Here is a 17,980-nt window from a genome sequence, read left to right as displayed (position 1 = left end):
AATCGATTAAGAATACTAGTAATACAGTCGAGAAAGAAAAGACTCAGTATAAGGAATATTCTCTATGTCCCCTCCATTTAACCTTTAAACTTTTGAAAGAATATCATTGTTTTCCATTTAGATAATGGTTCTAATTTAGAAGCAATTCCTACTCTCTCATAACACTGACTCTAACTTCCTTATTATGCCACGTTTTACTTTAGCAGCCACTGAAAGGTCACAAACAAAACCTTGGCCAAAATGTTGAAACAAAATACGTCAGGTCATCAGATACATGTCCTCTCAACCACAGTTCAAAAATTCCATAAAGGTACTAAAAAATCAATCCATGGTCACTGCTTTGACAGTGTCTATTCACACCCCATTGCATAGCACAAGCACCACTATATCAGTATATTCATACTTCTGTCTACCCTACTGTAGTGACCAAGCCTGTGCCCTACATTTTTGCTCTGCTACCTTATTCTTTAAGTATAACCTCCTCCACCCACCATCTTGCTTTTACTCTTTACCGATGCTCCCTGGATCAGTTTCATTTATCTCCTCATAATCTCACTCTCCCTCCTTCACTCTACACTGACCATCCATTCCACCTACTAATGCCTTCTTCTAGCTCACATTTTGGTGACACCCTTGTAAACTACCAACCTTCTCTTCCTTCACCTTCGACTAACAGCCTCTACTTACCTCTAGGTTATAGCCCATACTACCCACTTTCTTTTACTCTTATCCTTTCCCCAGAGTTTTTTCTCAGTCTGTATTAGTCAAAATTTATAGCTTTCCTTTACGATAATCACATTGTTAAGACACAAGCATATACTGTGACATTTCTGTTTTTACCGATAGTTGTTCCTTGTACTTATTGTAAAACCTTTTCTACCTATTCCAATTAACTGTAATTCAGTGCCCTTGTGGCCTAGAATGTGTGTGAGCTGGGTCTTTGGACCAGCTGCATTTCTTAGCAGAAACACTCAGAAATGGCCTATACAGAAATCAGAATTGTTCAAATAACCAAAGGTAGTCTTACAGAAACTATTTCCAGACTAATCCATAATTTAAACATCATGAGGTTGAAGTGTTACATTTTATAATTACATCATTCCTTGGGTTGAGAAAGAGGCACACTACTTGCACTAATTGTCCAATGTAGGTTATTAAATTAGTGCAACAGTGAGAAATTGCGATTCAGAGACAGCTACGACCATAATCAGAAAGACTTCATTTTCCAGTCATTAGCACGTCTCTAAATTGCATGCTAGTATTGTTATACGCTAACCATGGTATTATTCTCCCTACCAGCCTGTCATCACATTGGCAAAGGCACCCTCTACATTCACACAAACACAAAGACATTGACAAGCACACACAGACACACACACAAGTCCCTGCACATCAATAGCATTAACAGAAGCACTCACTCATTCATTCATATACATGCTCCAACCCATACACTCATGTAGACATGCACACATTCAGAGTCTTGATTTTGTGAGTCAACCCTTTATAGGTTCATAGGTTCATAGGTTAGTATTAAGCTAACTGCCCTTGCGAGCCATTTTAAGCCTAGCCAATTATCCCTTGTGAGACTCGAACCCCACACCTTATGTTTGTAAGGCAAACACCTTACCCATTAGGCAACCTCCCTTTGCTGTGACCATCCAGGCAGACACACACACACATACATTCAAACACCTACATACATGCTTACATATGACCTAGCAGGATCCGTACAGATCCCAGAAAGCATTTTTCACCGAATGATTATCAGTGGGGCATATTTACGTGAAAGTGCTTTTCACCGAAAAAGCACTTTCGCGTAAGTATGCCTGTTCCGGAGATCGTACTATGGTGCGGGTAAGGGAAAATTCCCTTATCCCCACTGTAGTGCGATCTTGGAGTGAGAATATTAAAGTAGGGGGGTGCAGGGGGGGCTTGCCCCCCCCCTGCATGAATGTAGATTTGTTTTTTTTTTTGTTTTTTTAATGCACTTTAACGAAAGCACTTTTTTTCAGTGAAAAGCACTTTCATTAAAGTGTGTTCGGTGATAATGGATTCGGGCTTTTGTACTTTTGTGCAAAAGTCCTAGATCCGTCCTAACAAATGCACATACTAACATTCCCTCCCTCCTACATTTAATGAATGGGTGTCTGCAGTGTTTTTATGGCAATTACATTTCCACCCTAGAATTAAATTTTTCTCAGAGAATTACTCAGCTGAGCACATCAAACAACATCAATATTTACTGGGGGGAGGGCACATGGCTAGTTATCATTAGTCATTTACCTGGACAGCCGCATTATCATGCATCATTGCCAGAAGATCCCTTCCTCTCCATGGTGTGCCCCTCAAGAGGAAAATCTCAGTAGTAAGGTGGTTTCTGAATCAGAAAGGTTTAGTGCAATGAGGAAAACTGCCAAATGAAGGCTTCCTATCACTTGAAATGTCTCTGAATCCCACTGCACATTTTTTTTCTGTAAACATATTTTAATATTTACACCAGAAGGAAAATATAGAACTTGGAGAGAACTGCAATTTGTAGCTCATATGTTTGCTCCCTGTCCCAACAATGAAAATATTGTAAATCAGGGGTGGTGTGAGTATTCCTTCAAATGTCCCTTTAATGCCAAACAACAGCTGTGCTTTACTCACTCATTGTGGGGAAGAATAGGGATAAAACTGAGCACAAACCACTACCTTAACTAAAGTCATGCTGCCCCATTATAACTGACTGCTTCTCATTAAACCTCACCTTATTGCACTAAACAACAAAGGGACACGAAGTGCAACCAGTCACAACTCTGGTAAGATCCTGCTGTATCACCGATAGTAAAATAGCAATAAGAAGACAATCAGACAAAGATCTGGTATTCTTAGATGAAACATTTACTCTGAGATCCAGAGACATTGTGGGAAGAAAATCTTCATAAAATTCAGTCACATGCAAGGTGGTGGAGATTCAAAGACACACTGAGCTCAGGTGGGGAAACTTAAGAAATTTCACAGACTGTACAGTATGCCAACACTGGTATGCTAACACGGTAATGGGAATCATTATTAAAATGGGGGATCTAAAATATGTAAATGAGGGTAATCAACATGGAAGAGTGATTCGGAGATCTACATAAGACAGTGTTGAGAAACACTAAATCCAGAGTTAATGATCACAGTAAAATCCTGCAGTTATAGAACACAGTCCACAAAAACATGTATGCTACTGCACGAGTAAATCTGTACACACATGAGGTTGTACTCACTGCTAGTAGCAACTGACATCCAGATGGACAGATGATACAATCATCAAGCAAAGGAGAGTAGTACTGCTGGAAATGAATTCATCCTCAACTCTTGGTGAGTACCTTCATGAGGTGGACCTTGTTTTTACAAAATCTCACCAAGATGACACTGATATATAGACTGTATTTTACATAGCATATATCATGGACAGAAGTAGGTTAAATATTTAAAAAAGATAGCTGGGAGCACAGGCTCCAGGATAAAAAAAGTGCCCAATCCTGGTAAGTGCACTAGTGCCAGAACTGAGAAAGATTACAGTGTAGAATCCTCAAGACATAGAAACATTCCTAAAATGGGATTAGGCCATAACTAGGGGGAGGATCCCCTCCCCATTGTAGAAGGAAGTAGTAGCCCACAAAAGCCACAAAAACTGACAGGCTAAAGAAGATCCATAAAGATGATAGCATGGCCTATTGAGGATAAGAAAGAAATTATGTATTGTTAGTACTGTGCAAGAAGCCCAACATTTCTGGATTGAAGATATTCAAAAATATTAAGAGAGAAATTACGAGAAAGAAAAATATTCATGCAAGAAAAACTGTCAAAAGCTTTAAATGCAAATGTGTGTTCTTAATACAACAGATTCATGAAAAACATTATATGGACCAAGAAACATTGGGCCATTTGGAAAAAGAAGTGACAGAGGAAGTGCAAAAATATAAAGAACAAAACCTACAGACTTTTGAAAGTTATAAAAAAGAAACATGAAGATGGGAAAGAAAGAGAGATCTGATAATGGTGCAATATTTATGCAAAGGAGAAAGCCAAACTAATCAATACAAAAAAGCAGCTCTAGAGGTATTTGAAGAGAAATACAGGTAAAAGCACCAAGATATGGACAATTTTGCAATACAAAAAATAAGATCCCAAAAGGGGAACACAGAATGGAAAATTATTAAATCTGAAGTTAAACAAATAGAAGATGAAGTTATAGAATATCTGTGAAGTAAAGGATTGAGTGTAGAAAGTCTAACACAGGTTATGTCACAGCGTTATGGAACAATGAGTCCCCAAAGTAAGGAGAAACAGATGGAGCAGGAGAAATATGGACATGAAAAAAACAGAGATTTAATATGGTGCAATATTTAAGCAAAAATGAAAGCAAAACTAAGCAATACAAAAAAGCATTACCAAAGATATTTGAAGAGAAATAAAGGCAAAGTTATCTGGGTAATGGAACTTTTACAATACAAAAAACAAGAAAACCAAGGGGGAAGTAGAAAAGAGGCTTAATAGTGGAGAAGTTAAAGAAATAGAAACTGAAGTTATGGATTACCTGTGAAGTGCAAAAAATTAAACTCTGGTAATGTTACATCATAATAAACTGAATTCCCAAATAAAGGAGAAACAGGTGAAATGCGTAACATGATCACTTGCCACATGAAGATAGTAAAAAAGTTCAGTTGGAGTTGCACAGCAAGGAAAGGAGCAGGAAACGGTGGCAATTCTGACACAGTCAATGTTGTGGAGTGATAGGTCAGTGAGTTCCCATATGAAAGAGCAATGGATGATGCAGACAATATGTCACAGGAAGATGTTCTGGAAACTTTCCGTAGAATGCCCTCAGGAAACAGACAATAAAGAATGTGCCTTCATTTTAGAAGAAAAAGACCAAGGGAAGAGTTGCTTGATTTAACAGAGATGGATCAATACTTTAAGATTGCATAAAAGAAATAGATTACAGAAGTCAGTAAGACCCAAAATGTTAGAAGTCTGATAAAACAAATGGACACAGTAATCAAAACTATTAACAGAAATTCATGTGACATAACAAAAGTAAATAGGATATATCACTGTACAGCGAAATTAAAAACAGATAAGGTCTTGCCACAAAAACACCGGGCAATAATGAAAAGGAAGGGAAGAAATCAAATGCCATCATGGAACTATCAAATATAGAAAACTATAAAGCAATTAAAACAAGAAGTGTCACTGCTAGAAGAGTACAGAGCATAGATGATGGAACAGATTAAACGAAATGCTTATAATGATAGATGTGAATGTGATAAAAGTAACACATAGTATTAGAACAGACCAGGAGCTATGACAAACTAAAGGGACAGGCAGAAAAACGTAGAAGATATGTAGATAAATATAAAGGAAAGTACAAAATAAGCAGCTCATTGATGATCCAAACAAGTTGGGAAACAAAGCAAAAGAAAACGAAACATCACCAAGGAAAAGGTCACAGTACGCTGCCTGTCGGGCACCAGGATCCGCCACATAACACAAGCACGCAGGTCACTCCACAGCAAGTACAAATATGACTCCGTCATTGTACATGCCGGTGTGAATGACCTGAGACGTACCTCCCTGGACTACATGAAAAGAGACATAGAGGAGCTCTCAGATTATGTAGCCCAGGCCGGTATGACCCTGACCCTGAGCAGCATCTTACCCTCACCTAGAATGATGCCACAGTACAAAGACAAAATGATCAGCTTTAACAATTGGCTTAATTACTGGTGACATTCTAAGGGGATCCAATGTCTGTCTGCTTGGGATGACATGCTCGACAAGCCACGCTGCTTCGCAAGGGATGGCTTGCACCTGTCACCCCTGGGCTTCCGGATATTGGCCAAGGCTCTTGCCACCCCCATAGTGCCTTTTTTAGGCAAGGCTCAAATGACAAACCTACCTCCCTAGAAAACATAAGTGGAAAAAAAATAAGGGTAATGCTGCTCAATGCCAGAAGTCTAAACCTCAAGATGCACACCCTCAAAGCCCTCCTCAGTATGGAGAACATTGATGTCTGTGCAGTGACTGAAACCTGGTTCAAGGCTCCTGAGAGCACCCCAGCACTATCAGGTTTTACCTCATATTATGCTTTCCAGCCCCAAAACTTGGACAGAACCACAAAAGGAGGGGGAGTATCCATATTCATCAAAGATACCCACACCTCCAGGTTAGTGGCAACGCACGAAGCATCTGAGACCATCCAGGTGCAACTAACCATAGGCAAAACTGCCTTACAATTTGTAGCATGCTACAGACCACCCTCTCAAACTCAGGAACCCCACACAGCCTTCCTGAAGACACTGGAGAGTATGAATGTCTCTCCAAATACCATCATATTGGGAGACTTCAACTACCCAAACATAGACTGGGAACATTACTCAAGCCCAAACACCCTAGCCCAAAGGTTCCTAGAATTCATAAACTCAAATGCGATGGAACAACTAGTCACCATTCCCACAAGAGGAGACAATATACTAGACCTGATCATCACAAACATGGGGACAAAATGCTCCACACCGGAAGTATATCCCTCATTGGTAAGATCAGACCATAAATTAATCTCACTGGAAATTCACATCCCGCCCCCACCCCCTGCACAAAAGACCACAGTGAAGAACTTATCAAAAGCCAACTTCACACTTCTTAAGACTGAAGTGGTATCCTTCAAGGTCCCTGGGCCAATGGAAACCACAACCCACACTGCTGAATCCTTTACAAATGCCTTCTATGGGCACCTTCAAGAATGCATGGATCATGCAATCCCAAATAAAACCAAGACCCATTCCCCCAAAGGCAGGCGCCCGGTCTGGTGGACCCCAGCCATAAACAAACTTTACAACAGAAGGAGGAAGCTACTACATGACAGAGCAAAATCCCTAAAAGGGAAGGCATCTCTGATCAGTACTAGCAAAAAACTATGATCACTCATAAAATCATCCAAGGCCAACTTTGAGAGAAAAATCGCAAAAGACACAAAAGACAATCACAAGGCCTTCTTTTGCTATGTTAGAAACCTGGGTGGAAACTCCCAGATATGCTCAGAGTTAGTCCAAAATGACACAAAATACACTGAACCCACTGACATTGCCAACATTCTGGCAGACAGGTTCAGTGCAAGTTTCTCCTCCCCCTCCCCCCCAAAAGGAGAAATAACTATCCCAGCAGAGTGTAGCCTCCCTAACATCTCAGATGCCCATGTGAGAGCCACCCTCTCTAAAGCTAAAAACACAGCATCAATGGGACTGGATGGTGTCCAGGGCTGTGTGCTACATGAACTCCAAGAGGATCTAAACCCACACATAAGGCTGCTGTTTAATCTTAGCCTTACTACAGGATACGTACCCAAAGAGTGGCGTACGGCAACAGTGGTCCCACTTCACAAAGGCGGTGCTTCTATGGACCCTGGAAATTACCGCCCCATAAGCTTGACGAGCCTGGTCTGCAAAGCTATGGAGAGGATCATTATGGAACTCATAAACAAAGACATTGGGGACCTACAGACATTAGATCCTACCCAATTTGGCTTTGTCAAGGGCAGATCCTGCCTTCTGAACTTGGTCGATTTTTTTGAAACAGTCACTAAGGCCATTGATGAGGGTAAGGCAGTTCACACAGCCTACCTTGACCTTGCAAAAGCCTTTGACACAATACCCCACTCGGGCATCATAGACAAACTCACCAACTTAAATGTAAACCCATATGTCACGAGATGGGTTGCAAACTGGCTCAAGGACAGAACCCACAGGGTCAGAGTTGCTGGAGCTATGTCAGACTCTAAGCCAGTCACAAGCGGTGTCCCACAGGGCTCAGTCCTGGGACCCCTCTTGTTCGGCATTTATTTTTCCGAGGTACAGGCAAACATAGGAGGATTGTGGCTGACAAAGTTTGCAGATGACTGCAAACTGGGCGCCATAATTGATACTCCAGCGGACACAAACATCCTTCAGAGAGGCCTCATAGAAATGGATAATTGGTGCCAGAGCCATGGCCTTAAGCTGAATGCCAAAAAATGTATAGTCATACCCTTTGGGAAAAACAAGGTACCCACAAATTACCACATAGGCGGTAATCCATTAAGTATGGAAGAGGTAATCAGGGACCTAGGGACCCAGGTTGACAGTAACCTCTCATTTGACACTCACATTGCCAAAGTGGTTAGGAAGACCTTCTGTATTGCCCACCTTATCATGAAGGGTTTCACATCTAGATCAAGAGAGGTCATTGTGCCCCTGTACTCTTCTCTTATCAGGCCAATGATTGAGTACAATGCCCCATTTGGGATGTATCTTACCCGACACCTGCAGCAGTTGGAAAGACCCCAAAGTTCCTCACCAAGAGGATAAAGGGTCTTAAACATATGTCATATGCTGCCCGACTGAAAAAACTCCAGCTCTATTCAGTCGCATACCGCCTACTCAGAGGTGACCTGTGCCTGACGTACAAGGCCATGTCCAATCCAGAATTAATGGACATGCTCCACCTCAGAAAATCCAAATCCATCAGAGCCACGAGAGCAAGAGACTTAAACCTCAACACAGAAATAAATAAGACGTGCTGGAGGGACAGATTCATAACCCAGAGGCTCCCTACACTCTGGAACAGAATCCCAATCCATGTTAGGCAGAGCCTCTCACTAACTCTATTCAAGAGAAATCTTGACGAGTGGATGGGAGATCGTAGGTTTACCCCGGGGGTCATCTCTGTGTCACTACTAGACAGAGGCACAGTAAACTAAACCCTAAATGGGCATAGTATTCTCATCCTAAGGGGTGGTGAAAGCCACACACACTCTGGCTAGGCTTATAAATGCCCTAGGGCAAATAGCCTAGTATGAACCTATGAACCTATGAACCAAAAAAAGAAGACATTGACCCATTTTAGGAAAATATTTATGAAGACCCTGCATGGATAAAAGAAGTAAAAGAAACATTAAGAAGTTCAAACATACAGGATATGAAATGGGATTATGTAATGGTCAGAGAAATTGAAACAAAAATAAGAAAAGCTCCTAGATGGAAAAACCCAGGTCTAGATGCAGTATATAATATTTGGCTAAAAGTATTAACATTGTTACCAGAAGATTTAGTGCTGAACTACTTATATGGGGTCTATATTAGAATGCTGAAACCTCACTTACGTGAATCCCGAAAGGCCAACGCATAAACAGCGAACCGCATGAACACTGAACATCTTTAAGCACGAAATGCAAAATACAGAATCGCCATAGTTGTCCACACCATCCCTTATCCAGTATAGCTCCATACCGTAAATGTGCAATAGTTACTGACCTTAGGGTTAGAGTGCACGTTAAGGTAAGTGCATATATAGTAATATATTCAACCTACACCTTAGGGTTAGAAGTAGGGTTAAGTTAAGTACATATATAGTAATACAGTTGGGTAGATGAATAGATACGTAAAGTACACTTTTCCTGTACTTGGGTGTTGTTTGTTTATATTCAGATACATTTGTGTGTAATGCACATTTGAGTAGGATATGGGATATATGGGTGAAGTGTACATATGGGTAGTGTGTGGATTATTTATTTTGTTTGGGTAGGCAGTACGTAGCGAGCGGTGGAGTTGGCCAACTATGACAATTCGATATTTTTAATTTCACGCTTCAGGGCATTCAGTGTTCTTATGGTTTGCTGTGCATGTGTCGGCCTTTTGGGATTCGCGTAAGTGAGGTTTCGTAATTCTAATATAGACCCCTTATATGCCCCCCCCCCGAGCAGACATCAACCTGGTTAACAACAAGAAAAACAATACTCTTCCCTAAGAGTGAACCTGCAAGCTATCTAAAAACTAGAGACCAGTAACTTGCTTTCCGATAATGTATAAACTATATACTGGGAAATTATGTCAACAGAGTTTATAGCCATTTAGAAGAAAATATAATCATGGCAGTAGAACAAAAGGGTGACAAAAGAAAGTCATATGGAACAAAAGATCATTTGTTTTTAAAGTCATGATGGAGAATTGTAGAAAGAAGAAGAATCTAACTATGGCATAGATAGATTAAAAAAAAAGCATTTGACAGCAACGCACATTCATGAATAAAGGAGTGCTTATATATGCATAACATACACCCCATATTGATCAATTATATCACAGTGACCATGAAACAGTGGCAAACCACTCTGCAATGATAAAGAATAAATTATTATCCCAGAGATAAAAATTGAAAGGGGGATATTCCATGCTGACTGTTTGTCACCTCTGTTCTTTTGTCTTGCCCTTAACCCATTATGCTGTCTACTTAACAGATTATGTCTTCATTACAATTAGGATCTCAGACAACAGCAAAGTGTACATACTTCTCATCTTCTTTTTGTGGATAATTTACAATTGTATAGTTCATCAGGTGATGTGCTAAAAGCACAAGTAAAAGTGGTCAAAACTTTTTCAGATTATAAAAGAATGTCACTTGGTCTTGATAAATGTTGAAAGAAACAATTAAAGCAAGAAAGGACATGGGCATGAAAGTGGGGTTAGAAGCATGATTAGTAACAATTTTAAGTTTTTGATAAGGAGCAGTCAGACCAACATTTTCCTTCTAAGGCACAAAAATACAAATCTGTCCTTTTCTTGCTTTAACAGTATATTTGCTTTTGGTTCTTGATACATATAATGGGAAAATGTTAAACAGCAAAACAATCAGGTAAATAATCAAAATACAGACATTAACAATGAGTACACATAGGACATAAACACTAACCATCAGACATTACAGTTTTAGTCATAAGGGTACAGCCAGGGTTTCTGGACGTGCATATCAGCTTTCACTTTGTTGCCAATCCCCCCCACCCAACACACATACACGAACACACAGACACATAATACAACTACATATTTTACTATGATGTTGTATCTTTCGGCTTTTCCCGGTTAGGGGTTGCCACAGTGGAACTCCGGTCCACTAATGACTGGCAGAAGATTTTTACATGCCGAGTTGCCAGCATTGACACACAGCCTTCAATGAAGGTATGTCCATTCATGCATGTCTCCACACAGAAGACGCTCTATCTGAGAATCGAACCAGACAACGTCTTACTGTGAGGCAACAATGCTACCGCAGCACCACCACTGACATCCTAAATACATAGGACATATAGTAAAAGTATTACATTAGAAACCTTTTATTAGATAACTATTAGCACAACTATCATCTAACACTTTGAACCTAGTTATGTGTGGTGACTCAGTTGTTCCATTTTGGCTTAATTTGTTGTTTAATGATGTATCATTTGGTGCCTTTTTGTTTGGCAAGAGTAGCCTATTTCAAGAGTAATTTGTATAACGTGGCTTACATGGTGTATCTCTGGCCAAGTGTCCTAACACAAAAACTCTTCATCAAGTTTCCCTGCTTGACCTACATTGCTAAGAGGTGCCCAACACATGTCCTTCCCAAAAAAGGAAAACAGAAACGAAAGAAAATAAAAAAAGAAATGGCATCCACACACACAAATACTAATATTAGGATTGTGATGGCAGCAATTCAGTACATTTTATGTTTTGGAGAGTTTCACAGTCACAACTTTTGGTCTCCAAACTCCAAAGTGTGTGAAACTGCTACCTCTCATAATGATGAACAAAAGCACACATGGTTACTAGCAATTTCAACTACACCACTCACAGCATGGTCAAGAACGGTTACTTTTTACTTACAAAAAAAAAAGCTGTTTTGATGAATTAATATGATTCAGTATTATTGACTGCAAATATTTGTTAAAATCCTAACTATTGTGTGACAAACCCCAGCATGGAACACTTAAGTTTTCAGAGTGAGAGTTAGCAACTATGAAGAAGCTAAGAGGTATGACACACACCTGCCTGCTTTGGTGACAGTCATCTCATTGGTCAGTTCAGAAAACTGGTCGGTAAATCATTGAATCTAGGCTGACTTTCAAATCCCTTTTGGAGAGGTCCCCTTTCTCACTGCCCATCTGAAATTCATTCTCAACTATGCTGAAAAGGTGAACAAACTGATCAATGGAGCTGAGTGAACTCATCTTGGACTCTACCTAATCCACTTAGTTAACAGTGGCACAGTTAGAAGAGTCATCACACTGTTTGCCTTCAAACTCTCTCTCACCAACTTCCTAAGGCAATCTTTGAAGGACTGAATCACAGTTGTGTCGGAGTGTATGCTCATTTGGTTGGTGTTACACGCTTTCAATGAGAATTCTCCCTGTGACTGGAAGGGAAGTTGCATGATAGGATATGGGTAAACAGTGAAAGAAAAGTTGGGGTGTACAATCACCCTGTGTGTATGATTTACTTTCACCCTAACTAGAATGTATGAAAGTTACAGCTGAGTATCTTCCTGAAGTTAACAAGTTAAGCCACAAATAAAAAGCTATTTTGATAAATTAATATGATAAAGTACATAACATACATACACAAACCACTGTATGATATATCTTTTTTGATTGTACATTTACCACTCTACATATTGCTTGATGTGGAGCTTTTCTCCCCGGGCCTCCGCTGTAAATAGACCTCATTCCAGTCGGACGTTCCCTGTAAAATAAATAAATAAATAAAGTATTATTGACCATAAATATTTGTTAAAATCAAAACTATTACGAGACAAACCCCAGCATGGAACATGGAACTTTTATGAGTGAGAGTGAATAATTATGCGGGAGTACATTTGAGTGGTATGACTCACACACCTGCCAGTTTTAGTGATTCCCATCTCGGTCAGTTCAGAGAACTGGTCCATAAAGCACTGTCATCCAGCTGAAGACTCTACAGCTTGCAGGACTGCTACGATGGGGCTACTTCAACATTTTAAGTCCCCTCCCCATTATTCAAGGAGACTAATGACACTTCCCTGTCAGTCTTCTCATTTACAGTCTTCTGAAACATGATGCAATTGGAGGAGCCATTCAAGATTTTAAAATTAATTTACCTGACTGGCACCTTCAAATGCATCTCTGATTGTGACTTTGACAGACTGTAAAAAAGGAAAAAGAAACAAGCATAGGTTGAAATGATAGAAACAAATGACAAATGAGGAACGCTGAACTGTTTTCCTTTTTTGGCAGCATATTTTTCAATTTTAACAAAAGCATTTTTAGAATGCTTTTTCTTTTTTGTTCAAGTTTGTATTGCAGTTTAAAAGTGGCATGTACCCCTGTGCCAAGGCCTAAATCTGCCACTGAAGAGGCCAAACATAAATTGGATTGGCTACTGAATGATACAGTTAATCTCTGTCTAAACAAAGCATCCCTCCAGCCTTGGGCCCGACTAGATAAGTCTGGAAAACTTCTGGCACACAGACTTAAAAAGAAGATAGAAGGCAAGGATTGGATGTTTAAAAATAAGCAGGGCTTGTTGTCTAGCCCTAAAGGGTTCAATGATGCCTTCTGGGAATTATATAAAACCTTGTGTTCGGCCTAGCAAAGATAAATAGATTGAGTCCCTTAGCTTTGAGAAAACCCTAAAGGGAAAGTCCTCTTCAAGTCACATAGAAATGAAGCTTCTGGCTTTGGCAAGAAGATATCCTGGAAGGAAATACTGAAAACTCTCAAAGACATACATGGTGCTAAGCTCCAGGGCCTGACTGCCTTACAGACAATCTGTCTAAAGCACTTCAGGGACTGAATCTCCCTTTTCAATAACATTAGAGAAACAGTAGACATGCCCATGTCCATAAAATAATTACTGATCATAGTGATAACCAAACCAGGGAAAGGCAGTAAGTTAGTCAGCAATCATAGGCCTATATCTCTTATAAACAAGGAAACCAAGATATATGCAACAGAATAACCCCTTTAATGCTAAAACTAACATACTCCCTATATACCTTCTAGAAACTTCCTAACTAACATACCCCCTCCTAATAAGAACACATGGTACATAGGGACACAGCTGTGGAGGATGGCATGGATGGACTTATATATGTCTGGAGGTTGTTAACCTAGTATACACCTATGAACCTGTGAATGTCCCAAGCTGACTGCAGACTCACAAGCTGGTTTCATAAAATGAAGATCAAGCACCAAACACATAAGCACTCACGCTCTACATAGAGGCAACCAAAAGATATGCCTAACATACAGTAGCAGTGATGGTAGGCTTTGAAAAGGCTTTTGATAATAACCGATGGAAGTGTCCATGGTGAGTTCTGTCATGTACAAGTTTCCCTCCAGCCTTCATACAAGGTGTTTGTACACTTTGCAATGCCCCCATTGGCATCAGTCTTAACTAACCAACTTATTTCAGTTTAACTTCTACGAGAGAGAGGTACAAGGCACATTTGTCCTCTCTCTCCCCCTACATTATTTCTTTTAGCTGCAGAGGCATTGGCAGGAATGCTGCAAGAAAATTCCCAGGGCTGGGAATTAGCTGAACAGGAGCCACACATCTAAGTTTTTGTTGATGACTGCCTACTATTCATAGTAAATCCAAAGGTGGACATATCTGTTTTTGTAGACCTCCTGGATATCTTTCAAAAATGTTCAGGGCTGAAAGCTAATTTGGATAAGTTGGTCCCACGCATACTTCTCAGCTGTTGAGATTTTCACAAAAAGCCCATATTGTTACTTCATATTTTGGTTCTGTTCCTGACAAAATATGTATTTTTATGACAAATCTCTGGGATGATGTGAGGATTGAAGTCACTAAATAACAATATACATTTGAGTTTCAGACTTCGTATCCTTCAGAAAAATAAAGGCTAAGACAAACATTGTTATTTCTGAATTTATAAGAGCAATATTTGAAATCTGTCCCTATTTTTGGGTCTTTGTTCCCCCATTATATCAGACTTTCTCCAGATTTCTTGCTGTAAGATTTTGAAAGGTATGTCCAGATTTCTTGCTGTAAGAGGTTGAGAGGTATGGTCCCACTCCTGTTCAATACAGCACCTGATAATCTGTGTGACTCTGCATGAGAATGTATGCTTCCATGGTGTAAGTCCTTTTCTAAGTATCTGAGAATAACATTGTCAAGAGATCTGCCTGGGATATAAGTGTTAATTTGAAACCTCCATGGGAATACTTATTCATAAAACTCACAAGCTGGAGGAAGTTGAAACGTTCACGATGGAGGTGAATATAGGTGAGACAAACAAACTCATACCTTAAGCCCTATGCTCCACCCACTCTTCATTGGCTGAAAAGATTCAAATGGTTAGTGCTACAGTTTGTCTGGAATGGGAAACAGATACTATTGCATATGGAGGCTGTATCTCTTCCACTGAAAGAGGGTGGAGCAGGGATAGTAGATAGCAGCCTGGTGGCACAGTCATCTTCTTGTTACTCATACTTGTCTGTCCAAGAGCCTGCACCCCCTTTATGGGCAAGGACTGAAGCTAAACTGCTAGGTGCCTGTTCCCACCAAACTATATATTGGTACCTTAAAACTTATCCTCCCCCAACATCTAAAGTTCTGGTGGACATTTCAAACACTCATCAAAGTCCTGTATAACCTAGACAAAAAACACCCAGAACTTGAGCTATGAAATGGAAACATTCCATTATGGAGAGCCCTGCTCCTGAAGATGGGAGATACAAGACTTTGGTGGAAGGTTTGGAAAGCTTGAAGGATCCATAATATTAAGCATTTACATACTACCCAGGCAGCAAGAAAGTACATTTTAAGTACTTTTCATAATTACAAGACAAGACTGATCTTCCTAGAAAGGACTTTTGGGAGGATCCATAAATTAGGCATGCATTCTTCCACTCCCCTTACCATTAATGTCCACTTTCAAAAGTTTGTCAGGACCTTTTGCCCTAGACTTTGGAAAATGTAGCCCTCAAGCTTCTTACTATCTTTATTCGTATCCCCTACTTGAGGCTGTTAGGTCTGCAAATGCAGATATGCATTGGGGTGTATTGGATGACTGTTAGAATAGTCAGCCTGGGGTTCACTACATCCTGTGACTGTCCCTATTTTCCAGGAACAGAATGTGATAGATATAACATATTCCAGGCTTGTCCAAATCTCAGGAGTGTATGGCATGTAGTAGCAGAGTTTGCTGAAAAAGGCACAATTCAAATTTCCAGAAGAAGCAGAGACACAGGTATTAACAAACGCTGGAGCAAAGAAGGTAAGCTAGGCTCTAAGATTATGGCTCCTACAAATTTCAGTTATAGTGTACCTGTAAACAGCCTGGACCCCCCCCCCCCCAGAAAAATACTGTGCAAAGCTGGAAAATGTTCATTAAGAAGTAATACAACCTGCTCCATGTGGAGTCAGAAGAGAGTCATCCCTCAGGGGAAAAACAAAAAAACACACCATCTAAAAGCTTTACAGTTGCTCTTCTGGAGTTTAACCATTAGATTATTTTTGAACATAGAATAAAGCATCAATTATGCAAGGGATAGGGAAGTTAGCTTAATATAGGTCCCCATCAGTTTTTCTCCAAACCCCATTTGCCCCTCTTGACTCCCTCCTTTTAGGGAGTCCTCTACTAGCTACATTCCTGGCAAGGGTTAGAGGAGTAACCAAGCAAAAGGCCAATATACATTAGACTGTTTTTGTCTAATGTACTTTAACAGCAAGCTGTTTTGGTTCTGTATTGTTCTTTAGTATGAATACTTGCTTCATATTGAGATCAATATTTAAGGCACAAGTGCTTTGATATCAAGTGTTCAGCAGATGTCAGAGAATAATTTTCTCATGTTATTGCTTTTCAAACAGATTTTAGTATGAATACTCATGAGTCATTTATTTAACATCAAATTATCTAACTCCCAAACATTTACAATCCTGGGAAGTTAGTACATAAAACAGTAACACTCTCATTGTAGCAAAATATAGCAATGATTTTATTTTGAGAGTGCGAGCCTTGCTCCACCCCCCTGAAGTGAGGTAAGTCCCCATACCCCCAAAACTATGTACACCAATTCCAAGACCACATTGACTTGGAGAAGAGGGAGAAAGTGACACACACCTTCTTGCTGTTCTCCATGTCTAACCACAATTACACTATGCCACTGACCTTCCATTAATAACACTCTTCAGTGTCAATCCTGCTCCATATTGTAGACACTAAAAGCCCAGCTCAGTTTCAAAAACTCCTAAAGGAATACCTAACAAAGAAATGGACCTGTTCCTGTATCTGCCCCAGCTAATTCCCCTAAGCCATTACTCTATCTCCATACCTTAGCTGTCAATACACCTTCTCGTATTTCTCCTCTCTGTATTCCAGTATATTTGTACCATATGTAGTCCTCTTATGTCTCACTCTATCTTCATCCCTCCAGCTAACCTTACAACACCTCTAATCCACCTCTCTTAACTACTTAATTGATCTCTATAGCTTTCAATCAAGTCCTAACACTTTATCTCAGGCAGTTTTCTATCATATGTATGCGCATCTACTCCTCTGATCAAAATATCTCACATTTAATTAACCACAATTGCACACTCAGTGTCTATGTATGTTATCTCCCTACTTGTATTATTTTGAACCTACTTGTAACTTGGAATTTGATACAATACTCTAAGCTAAGTAATCTATGTGGCTTACCAGCAGCTTTTCTCCAACGGCCTCCGTTGAAAATGGGCTCACACCCAGATTAAACAAATGTAAACTAAATAAATAAAATAAATCAACTGGCCACCCGCAAAATGAAAATTTCCCTTTTCAAACATTAGTTTGTACTCTGTACTGATATTCCCGAACTCCTAATGTATAATCTGGAAACCTTAATAGTAATGACTAGCTGAGACATCTGGGGAATTTCTGTTATTTCACATAGTATTTCAGCTATCAGATACATTTGCTTTTATTCAGTTTCAAAGGCACCCTTTAACTGTATACAGGTATCATACTATGCATCCCAGATTATTTGACAAAGGCTACAAATGACATCAGAAGATGGTGAGTCTTGTTTGATAATACTGCTGATGTTACCTTTGGAAGGCACATCTCCCATTCCAATACCTGCTGTTCTGAATTCTGCTGAATATACTACTATCATATT

This window comes from Protopterus annectens, chromosome 7.part0, assembly GCF_019279795.1.
Source record: "Protopterus annectens isolate FY-2018-M chromosome 7.part0, PAN1.0, whole genome shotgun sequence".
Lineage (NCBI taxonomy): Eukaryota > Metazoa > Chordata > Ceratodontiformes > Protopteridae > Protopterus > Protopterus annectens.
The sequence above is the reverse complement of the archived record's forward strand: the minus strand, read 5'-3'. Positions refer to the sequence as shown.